Here is a 7385-nt window from a genome sequence, read left to right on the forward strand (position 1 = left end):
TAGAAATATTATGGTGGAAGACAAAAGAAAATTACATGTTATGGAAAAAGGAAATCCCGGAATGTGATCAGACACCTTTTGACACAAATAGACCTTTTTCACAAATAGACTTTCGGCATCTTCCATTTCTCAATTTTTAAAAAAAAAACTGTCTGAGGGATAAGTCGTGACTCTTAACATTCTGAAAAGGCTGATCATAGAAATAGAAGGTAGAAACTCAATGCAATCAAAGAAGAATTGGCACTGGTTACAGTGCTAAGTAAATTTCAGGAATTGAAGGGAATAAGAATAAAATATAGAGATAAAGAAAAAACCCAAATGGCATTGAATAGCCTTAGGGAGGACACGTGGCTCTGGCTTCTCTGTAAATACAGTTATGAAATAGCACATTCAGAGAGACCAAGGTCACTGTGTAGCATTCTTCTGTTCAAAGTAAGCTTTCTTTTGCTAGTTCTCAGTTTTAAATGATTAGTTTCACTTTTCTTGATTCTCAGTTGCTTTAAGCAAACATATTCACATTTCTAAAAATAAGATGTTATTATAATCAAGTAATATAGTACATAATAAATATACCAGTGAAATCAGTTTGAGTCCGTATCCCTCTTTATGTAATATGAAACATGATTGGTTCAATATAGCACTTTTTTTTTAATTATTGCTGTTTTAACATGATTTTTATCCATGTAAGATGTGTCCAGTGTAGAAATTCCCCATAACTGATGGCAGGTAAGCAACTCATCAGCACTACAGATTCTTAACAGAACTGTCTGGGTTTCATGGTTACACAGTTATAGCTATCCTTTCCACATCATGGGCATTAGGGGTACAGTACCTCCTCTCCTAATGTGGAAAATCCATGTGAAATTATTTTGACCCTCTTTGTACCAGAGAAGTAGTCTAAATTATTATATTGAAAAATAAAAGATGTTGATATTATATAATACCATGCATGTATTTCCTGATTTCTGAGTTTCAAATCTTTTTCTGTGTCATCTACTGGCCTTTGCAAGTCATCTGCAGCTTCCACAAAAGTCCCAAAAAATTCCCATGTAATTTCTTCTGTCTACCTGCAATTATATTGAAACTATGATGGGGGGAAAAGTCATAATGTGGAACAGATAACTGTAGTATGTTTCAGAGACAGAACTTGAAGTGATCTTCTTCTGTGTCTAAGACTGCTCCTACATTTACTATGTATCTCACCTTTTGAAGGTCATAATTTTTCAGGGCCTCAATTTCCACATCTATAAAATGAGAGGGTTGGATCAGATAACCTCTAAAGTCCATCTCAACTCTCTGATATTGTGATACTATTTGTGTTTTATTTAAATTGAAGTAATAAAGTGTGGCTTGTTTTTTACATTTCTGTCCCCAAAATCAGTTTTAACCTAGCTTCAAATTTTAGACTATTAGCTTCTCTGGATTAAGGATTTTTTATTCTTTGAATTTGGGTCCTCAGAACCTATCACAATTCCTAGAACATAGTGAGCATTTAATAAATGTTTTGTTTATCGGTTGGTCCAAAAATCTGATTTACATTTTGTTCAGGATGCTACACTATATGCAATAGATAGATGCTCTTTCCAAAACCAATCTCCAAATGACTCTTTAACTGAGACCCTACCAGTTGATTAATTAAGCCTTGTTTTAAAATTAATTCAGATAGCCCCACCACAAGGAAAAAGAAAGGTGGCATGTTTTTCTTTCTGTGCCAACAGCAGAAAGGAAGAAAAGAAAAAAAGATGTTTAAAAACCTATTGTAGTAGAGGAAATATTGGACAGAGAAAAATATTAAGCCAAATATTTGACCTTGCATATCCTGTGGGTGTCTGATTCCTATTCCATTGTTATCTAGATAAATAGCTCTCCTTGTGGGCTACCTGGAGCCCATAACTGAAGGAATGCTATCTTACAAGAAGGGGAGATCGACACTCCCAATTATATTAGTTTGATATTCAGATAAAGATACCTGAACATTGAAAAGGAGGTACTGTGATGTCAAACCCAGCTCCTTCCCCAAACTCACCCCAAAGGCTACTCCACTGAAAGGGGTTGGGGGGCTGAGACAATAGCAATTACCTCAAGGCCTTCTAGTAACTCCTCCCTCATACACCATAGCTGCCTCTCTGTACAAACCCTGCCCCTGCTGGGGCTGCTATTATCAGCCCAGTTGCAATGCCCTTGTCTTATTTTCTTTCTGCTCTTCTTTCCCTATGAAGCTTTCCCCTTGGCTCTGTTGATCAGACTGCAACACTCTTGTAACTGTCCTTACTTTTCTTCTTTACTAATGTCCCCAGCCACTGCTTATAACCTTGCAGAGGGGATCAACCTAGATGCAATAACCTTGCACCTCGTCTTGTATTGGCAGAGGACCCCTTTTGGGCAAGAAAGATTGGTTTGTGGGAACCCAGCTTTTATATCACATTGGTTAAGGGCTCAGGTTCCTCAGGTTCGCTCCCTTAGCCTTTACTGGATTTCCTTAAGAGATCTAGCTCTTTTTACTGTTTAATTTACTAACTTCTTTACTTGTTACTTTTAAGCCACAGTAATATGTAATAACCTTTCATGTCCCTATAAATCTACGTGCTTTTAAGTGTGGAATTCATTCCCGACTTTCCAAAGAACCCAATAGTCTTTCTTGTCTTCGTCGTTTGGTTTCCTGACTACTATTACACTGTGTTTGGAGAGAAACCTGGGGAAGGGGTGATTATTCTCTCAACCAAAATGCTCTTCTTAGTAATAATGCCCAGTAATAATAAATACTTATGCAGCACCTTGAAGTTTGCAAAGTGCTTGACAGTAATATTTTCTCATTTGATTCTTAGAATGACCTATGAGACAGTTGATATCATTATGACTATTTTATAGATGAGGAAATTAAGACTGAGAGAAATTAAATGACTAACCCAGGGTCATATAACTAGGAAATAAGTAACTTTCTCTCACACTATCTTTTCCATCTCATAAAAGTGAGGAAAGAGGAGCTTTGATCTAAAGGGTTCAGATCCCTCGGGAAGTCACTCCAGAAACAGGCCACTAATGAGGAAAGTCACAGAAATGATTTGCACATCTAAAGTCCTGAAGAGCTGGGAGCTGAGGCATTAACTACATAGGTCTGGACCCCAAACTGGCCGAAAATCTCTGAGCTGCAGAGGAGCCCAGGAAAGATTTGACACTAAGAGAATTAAAAGGGGAAGATTTAATTCCTCCCTCCCTGAAAGATGGTATCCAAGAGGAGTCAAACTAAGTTTAAAAGGATCTAGATCATAGAACTGAGAACTAGAAATGACCTTAGAAATCAAGTTCAGCTCACTTATTTTACAGTTGAAGAAAGGCCAGAAAAGTGGAATGATTTGTCCATGGTCACACAAGTTAAATTGCAGAGCCAGCTTTCTAATATATGTCCTCTGACCCCAGAGGTAACACTCTTTCCATTATATCTGACTGTTTTTCAAAATAAAGAGGTAATAAATAGTCTCAGATACTGCAAGGGTCAAGGCTAAGACTTGAGAAAAGACCATTGAATTTGGCATTTGACAGGCTCCTGGTGATTTTTTTTTAGAAAAAAGGAAACTGTGATGTCAAGAGATTTAGGTACAAATTGTTGGTAAGAAGGTGGAGTCACTGAGCATCAATAACTGCTGTGGCCCCAAGTATCATTGTTGTAAATTTGTATTGCTAATCTGTAATTTGTACATTACATAAATATGAATTTGGATTCAAAAAGATTTTTAGAAAATTGAAGAGCTGAATCAAAAGACTTTGGGGGTCTGCATGCCCTCCAGCCTGTAGTATTATTTTCACAATTGCTAACATTTATATAGTATCTATTATGTCCCAGGCACTATGGTCATTGATGTAAAAATATTATCTCATTTGATCCTCCCAAGAACTTTGGGAGGCAGGGGCTCTTATTATCCTTACTTGACAGCTGAGGAAACTGGGGCAAACAGTAGCTAAGTGACTTACACAATAATTATCACATTTGAACTTGGGGCTTCTAATTTCAAACCCAGGACTCTGTCTCCTGGACCACTTAGCTACCTATTCTCCAACCAAAATCATCCTATCCAAAGACCTCATAAAGGTTGAATGGCTTCCATCCAGTTTCAATCATCTGAGTAACTCTTTGTGGATCAAACCATAACTGGTTATCAGAACTCCAATCCCTTATCACTCTTGATATTTAAGAGAAGTCAGAACAATTGGGGGCTGCTACTTGTCTGCCTTAACTGAGCAGCTACAAACGTGGCCAGAATTCAAGGTCTTGTATTGGCAGAGGGTCCATTTTAGTCAAGAAAGATTGGTTTGTGATGGCCTTCAGCTCTGAATCCAGCTGTTATATATATCACATTGGTTAGGGGCTCAGGTTCCTCAGGTTCCTTGGAATTAGACTTCAGAGTAAATCTCAAAATGTAAACCTATTCAAATTTTCATCTTTCAGTGCCACTGACTGGGAATTCTTTCAACTGGAGCAGCTCAAGGTGATTATGTATAAAAGTACAGAGAAGTCACAGTCTTCATGGGTGAATAACCACACAAATAAAAATACCACATTTAAGTATTAGCATTAAAATGTACTAAATTTTAAGCTACTATAATTTATTTTAAAAAAATGAATGTTTGAACGGGCCCACCAAAAACAAGAATCCACAAAATCTGGCCATTAAAAACTCAGATCAAGCTTTATCCATGTCTCTTCCCTGGACCATTCTATCAATCTAAAAAAGGGACTGCTCATAGCATACTTGCTTTTCTTTGCAAAAAAGTATTCACTTTCTTCATTCCCTAGTCATTCTGTTCCTTATACAGTTTGTCTAAGCTGCCTCCTCCTTTCCTTGATTGGGGTCAGGAAGTAAGGAGAAGGAAAAATACCTTTATTGAATTGATCAGATTTTTTTTAAGGTTAACATAGACTGTATTATTTACCAGCTAATAATATTAATATATTGTAAACCTATGTTGTTAATAGATCCTAGTAAACTTTCCTCTACCACATACCCCAGGTTCTATATTGGGAGAGGGGAGTGTTTCTGATTAATGATAATCTATGGCTCAGGCCCTTCAAAAGTCTCTCCTGTGGTCATCAGAATCAGGTTTATGCCTCTCTAAGGCTTCCCTAATCCCATGAAGGCATGAGGTTTCCAAAGCAATAAACACAGAACAGTTTTATTTTCATCCTATAAAAACAGAGGAGAGGTTCTCATCTAAGCTCTTTTAGCAAATCACTAGTTACCCCCCCATCCTCTGAGCTCAGTTTTTATCCACCATCAAAAGTTTAGTCTCAATACCCAAAGCGTCAACAGCAGTACTCTTAGAGAAAACCCAACAACCTGCAAGTAGTTTCCATGCAAATACAGAGTTTTGGATTCCCCACCAACTCCTTCCTGAGAATCAGTTTTCTGTGTACTTTCTCTAGGCTATGTTCAACCTCCTGATATCTATCTGTCCACCAGCATCTCCATCAGTTGTTGTATATATTACATGACTACCATATGCTAGGTCCAGGATTAGGCTCTGTGGATATACATGCAAAATATGGAAAGGTAGCAACTATATAATATGTATAAAATAAATATAAAGAGAATATGTATATATGTGTATATATGCACACACACATGTATGTATACAAACACAAGACTTTTCTCTCTGGTGTTCCAACTTGGAAGATTTTTTTCTACCTTTGACTCTGCTATGCCTCAACCCCATTCTCTAATGCTTGCTTGGAACTTTCCACGTTCCTATGTGCATTGACCCTATCCTAGCCAGTATATTCAGGTGAAAAGAGACAGGTTTAATTATGTTTGCAACTGTCTACATCCTTTTGGCAGGAATCTCCATGCCTGCACATCTAAAATGGAGTTCTGTGTTAGAGCCATCTGGACTCAACTGACTTGTGGATTGTGACCAATTTTAGACTAGTTTTTTCAATGAGGCAGGCGAGTCCTTTCCCTGGATCAACTTCTTGATTGAATAAATCAATAAAATCTAAGAGTTGTATTGATGTTATGCTTTCTGAGATTGTTATTGCCCATGGGAAAGAAATAAACAAATGTTCTTATTTCCACCTAGTGATAATATTAATCTATCCACCATGTTTTACTTTTATCTTCTCATATCTAATATACTCCCAAAAGGTCTCTCCAATGTCCAGTGACAGGAGAGAGTTAAAATGAAAAGAAGACCTGAGAGAAGCAAAAAAGTTAGCTAAAATATTTTAGGTTTTCATAACATTCCTGAGTGGTTCCTGTACCTAGGATGCATTTTGGCTTTGTCATTAAGCCAGGAAATTAGATATGAAACACAAGCATCAGAAATATGACTGAACTTTCCTTGGGCTGATTATCAAGACTTCAGGCCCATAATAGGAGTTCAGAAAATGCTTGAAGACTGATTGATCTGGAAAAGTGCTTGGTAACTTGTCAATCTGACCTTTGTTTGAAAAAAAATGCATTTTCAGGAGTACTAGAGACAAAACTATTTGATAAATAGATGGATTAATTTGAAAGTAGAAACAATAATAATAATAACTGGAAAATGATGACAATTACTAAGTATTTGTTAAGAACAGCATCACTTCCCTGCTGTCATGATCTTGGAGAAGAAGGACAAACATCGACTTTGTTCAAGTTGCCATGCTAATTTTTGAGTAAACAAAGAAAGGCAACCCCTCACCTGGCCAACCCCCCCCCCCAACAAAAACAACAATATCTATACAAGATTAAATAGTGAAAGTAGAAAGTAATCTAGAAAGAAAGGAATTAGGAACTGGTAGGAAAAGCCTCTAAGAAGCTGGGAGGATGAACTGAGTGGGAGCCTGAAAGCCAATGCTTAAGACATGACAAGGATTTATAGACATAATCTCTTTTGTTCCTTTCAACAAGCAGGTCAAGTAAACACCACAGATATTTTCTCCATTTAACAGATGAAGGAAATGAGGCTTCAAGATGTTGCCCAGGGTCCCACAGCTAGTTATTAGAGGTGAGTCTTCTGACTATAATCCCAGCACTCTATTCATTTATTTAATTAAAGAGCTAACTAACCAGATATCTAAGCTAGATGCTAAGGTGATTCCAGAGTTTCAAAAACAGAAGAATTCAAATTCCAATGATCATTCCAAAAGTATACTTATTGTAGATCATATGAAACTTTTCCCTAGCATTAACTCATCAACTGTTGGCAAATTCTCTCTGTCTCTGTCTCTCTCTCTCTCTGTCATTCTTCCTCTCTCCCAACTCTCTTATTCCTTTCTTCTCTCCCTGTTCTCTTTTTCTCTTGCTTTCTTTCCTTATCATTTCAAATTGTTGGCCTGAAAGACTTCCCAAAATACTTCAACTTGGCCTTCTCAAAGAGATGAATTTCTTTAATCATAGTCACCAAACTAG

The sequence above is a fragment of the Macrotis lagotis genome, chromosome 2 (assembly GCF_037893015.1).
Source record: "Macrotis lagotis isolate mMagLag1 chromosome 2, bilby.v1.9.chrom.fasta, whole genome shotgun sequence".
Classification (NCBI taxonomy): domain Eukaryota; kingdom Metazoa; phylum Chordata; class Mammalia; order Peramelemorphia; family Peramelidae; genus Macrotis; species Macrotis lagotis.